The sequence below is a fragment of the Epinephelus moara genome, chromosome 10 (genome assembly GCF_006386435.1).
Source record: "Epinephelus moara isolate mb chromosome 10, YSFRI_EMoa_1.0, whole genome shotgun sequence".
Classification (NCBI taxonomy): Eukaryota; Metazoa; Chordata; class Actinopteri; order Perciformes; family Serranidae; genus Epinephelus; species Epinephelus moara.
Window position 1 is genome coordinate 43903198 of NC_065515.1, and position 4050 is coordinate 43907247.

The following is a 4050-nucleotide window of genomic DNA, read 5'->3' on the forward strand; positions in this document are numbered from 1 at the left end:
TGACATGCTGCTGTTTTGTGCTATGACCTATTCAAGTGCTGGAAGTTGTTACTTACGTGACAACGCCTGAACGCAACACAAGCTCAGCATGAGTGCCGCGCTACGCTGCTCTGCAAGCAGCGTGTTTGTCTGTGCGTAACAGCAGTCTGTTGATGGTTATTTACACACTGTCCATAACAATAACTTTGTTAGCTGACAAACTGCACCGGGCTCGGGGTCAGGTTTGGTCAGGAAAATGCGGCCCGAGTCACACTCTAGCGTGCTCACCTGTGTGTGTGGCGGAACTCCGCCGTGCGCGATACAGAGAGCAGAGGAGAATTGTTAACGCGTGACCATGTAGAGACAGAAATGACACAATGACATAACACCATAAATAGTATATTGTTATTATATGAAGCGTCCGTCGCGCAAAATAATATTAATGGGGGCTGTGGGCAGGACATTGTTACACAGCATGTGCCTGTGACTTCAGGCAGAGAGACCGCTGCATCAGAGCCGAAGGAGCACGTTTTAAAATACATTTATTTTATCAATTAGTTATTAACTTTTACTATTTTTAGCAACTGCATGTTATTATAAAATAACTTCAAATCAAATCCTTAATCATTGATAAGCGTACGTGCTTCCCCCGCCTCCCCCAACAAAAATTCCGCCCCCCCCTCTCAGAAAATAGTTCCGACATCCATGATCGCAGAGTAAGATGTACACTCACACAGACACAGTTTAACTTACATAAGTTACAACACATCCCATTTACTGTTACAACAATAACTTACATAAGTTACAACACATCCCATTTACTGTTACAACAAGTTCCAGGCCCAGGCTGATAATATCTCTCGTTATCAATAACTTGCAGTGCTGAGATAAATGTTTAAAGTCCAAAAAAAGTAATTTATTATGAACAGGTCAATAAAACAGGTTTCAAAATTCAAAATACCTTGTAAACAAACGAAATATTCAGTATTACACATTTTCTTTGGTTACTAGATCGAGTTTCTGTCTTTGATGAATGAAGCCTTATTGTTTTGCTGATTTTAAACAATGACAGACATGTTTTCTCCATTTACTTAATAGCATAAATATTCACACTACTACGCACGGGGAGACAGAGAGAAGATTAAAGCGTCAAATTGCGGTAAAAGATGCTGTATAAAAGACAGGCTACAACTTGTTTTCCTTGTCCCCCCCCGGAATTATTCTCTAAAATTTTACTGTTTATTGTCCCCCCCAACTATGAAATGGGATTTTCGCCCCTGGCTGGAACACCGAGCGGCTGACAGCGTGACAGACGCCCGCACACACAAAGCTGGAAAGCGGGAGGACACTCCTAATTCCCCGATCCTTAACTAACCTCCACCCTACCCCCAGAATTTCTCCACCTACGCTGGCTGTCTTCGCCCCCCCTCCAGGCCGTGAATGCAATAAAGGTGGCTTCGTCGGGCACTTTACAGCAGCTCCGCTTCCCAGAGCCAAACTGTCGCTCGCTCGGATCTCCTTTCTCAGTTTGTGCCCTTCAATCAAGTCCAGGTGTGTTTGATCAGTCCAGAGTCTCTGTCAGATGCATTGTGAATGCATTGTCTTTGATTACTTGTCGCCATGGCAACCGGTCCGCTCAACCCGAGTTCATTAGCCTGCAATATGAATAAATATTGGACGGTGATTAGAAATTCCTCCAACATGGTGCAGGGAAACTATTTTTTGGATCGACCCAGGAGCAGTAGCATCGCTATGCTAACTAGCTTGCTATGCTAATCAGACGTACATGCGTAGACACATCATGTGATCACAGGGGTCAAAAGTGTCAGCTCTTGAAGCAACAATGCGTCGTGTTACGGACGTGTGACACGTAGCATCGCTATGCTAACTAGCTTCAGAGATTTTGGATAAGGAGATACCCCACCGTAGGCTTATCCAATGTTAAGAAAACAGTTACTCTTCCTGTCTCCTAAGTGGGCGTGGTTAGCTCTCCCTCCAATCAGAGCCTGTTCTCCCTCAACACCCCCCAATATTTACTTTAGTGACTATAGGGCGAAAGAATTGACCATAAATTGTGATCACGTTCATTTTCCTCATTGACGACAATACATTCAGAGCTGCCGCAAGTCTCCTACCTGGGCGTGGCGCTGACATCACTGAATCAGGAAGTGAGCTGAGTGGGGTATCTTGCTTTATCCAATATCAAAGATACTGTATTATAACAAGATGGCCCACCTACAATTTACCCCCATTGTATGAAATGGTATTCATTTCCGGTCTCCTAAGTAGGCGTTGTCCCCCGGAGCCCAATCAAAGACGATGGAGAACCGCCAATCAAAGACGAGTATCCCCAACCTCACTTGGTTATCGTAGATTAGCTGGGCTAACCGTTAGCCGTTAGCGGTGTCTGTAATAACTCAGTAACTCAATAAACAGTCCGTGAAAAAAAATTTTTTTCCAGCAGATATCTTAGTTACAACATGAGTGAGCTAGCAAAGCAGTTTTGTGTTGCTATGTGTGGTATTTATTCAGTTTTGGGAAATCACGATGTCTAGAAAGCATCAGTTGCTGCAGCTGACAGGGACAGCTAACAGCAGCAGCAAAGCTAACATCAAGACGTCATCTGTTAAAAGCCTCCCGTTGTCGGATACGACATGAAACTACTCCAGTTAGGTCAATCATGTTGTAACTAAGACATCCGCTGGAAAAAAATATCTTTTTAATCCAGTATCTTTGGTGAAACTGCACTGATTTCAGCACCAGAGAGGAGCTATCTGTTGCCGGATCTCGCGAGAGTGTGTTGTTGAGACAGAGACAGGTCTTGAACAAAGTAAATTTTCTCCTGATTTGTCCGTCTGAAATTTGCCATTTTGGTGTCGGAATGTTCTGAAGATATGTGGCTTGTGTTAAATGGGTCCAACATCTGCTTCCGTGACTATGGGGCGAAAGAATCGGCGATAATCTGTAATCACGTTCATTTCTCCCACTGAAGTCAATGGACTCAGGACCTGCTGTTAGTCTCCTAAAGGGGCGTGGTGGTTGCGAACCCCACGTGACACTGATACAGGAAACTGACTCACAGTGGACCGTCTTGGTTTATCCACTGTCTTTGCCAATATCTCTGCTAGCTTGCTATGCTAATCAGACGTGCGTGCGTCGACACGTCATGTGATCACAGGTGTCAAAAGTGTCAGCTCTTGAAGCAACAAGAAGTCGTGTTACGGACGTGTAACACGTATATACTATATAGGCTATATAGACCATTTATTAAATGCTGTATTCTGATTGGTCAGTCGCGGCATTCAGAGGTCTGATATTACTGTGTAATGACCGTTGCTATGTAGGCCAGCGTTGCTAGGGACGCAGCCCTGACAAGGAGATTCAGCTGTTGCTGGCAGTTTTTTTTCTCTCCTCCCGATTTAATTTATAAATCAATAAAAATCGTATAATTAATCAATATTCTGTCTCAAATGATTTATTTAACTGATAATTAGCCGTGTAATAGGCGGGATCATGGATAATGAGCCGGTGAATACTGGGAAAACAACTCCCTTCAGGGGAATAGAACCCCGCCGCTATTCCCCTGTTNTAAATCAATAAAAATCGTATAATTAATCAATATTCTGTCTCAAATGATTTATTTAACTGATAATTAGCCGTGTAATAGGCGGGATCATGGATAATGAGCCGGTGAATACTGGGAAAACAACTCCCTTCAGGGGAATAGAACCCCGCCGCTATTCCCCTGTTTGGAGTTATTTTCCCAGTATTCACCGGCTCATTATACATTATCCCTTACATATATACTGTATGTATATATATATATATATATATATATATATATATTATAAGTGTAGCCTAAATATATTTACGCAGTTTCTATCTATCTATCTATCTATCGATCTGTCGATCTATCTATCTATCTATTTTCTTTCCTTGTTCAGGCACTATTTTTAACACTTCTACAACAGATCATTTGTTAGCCTATAATAATAGGATACTTGCAGCTTTATATCAAGGGGAACAAATTGTGTCTCATGAAATTGTTATATTATTTATTATACCTACTTA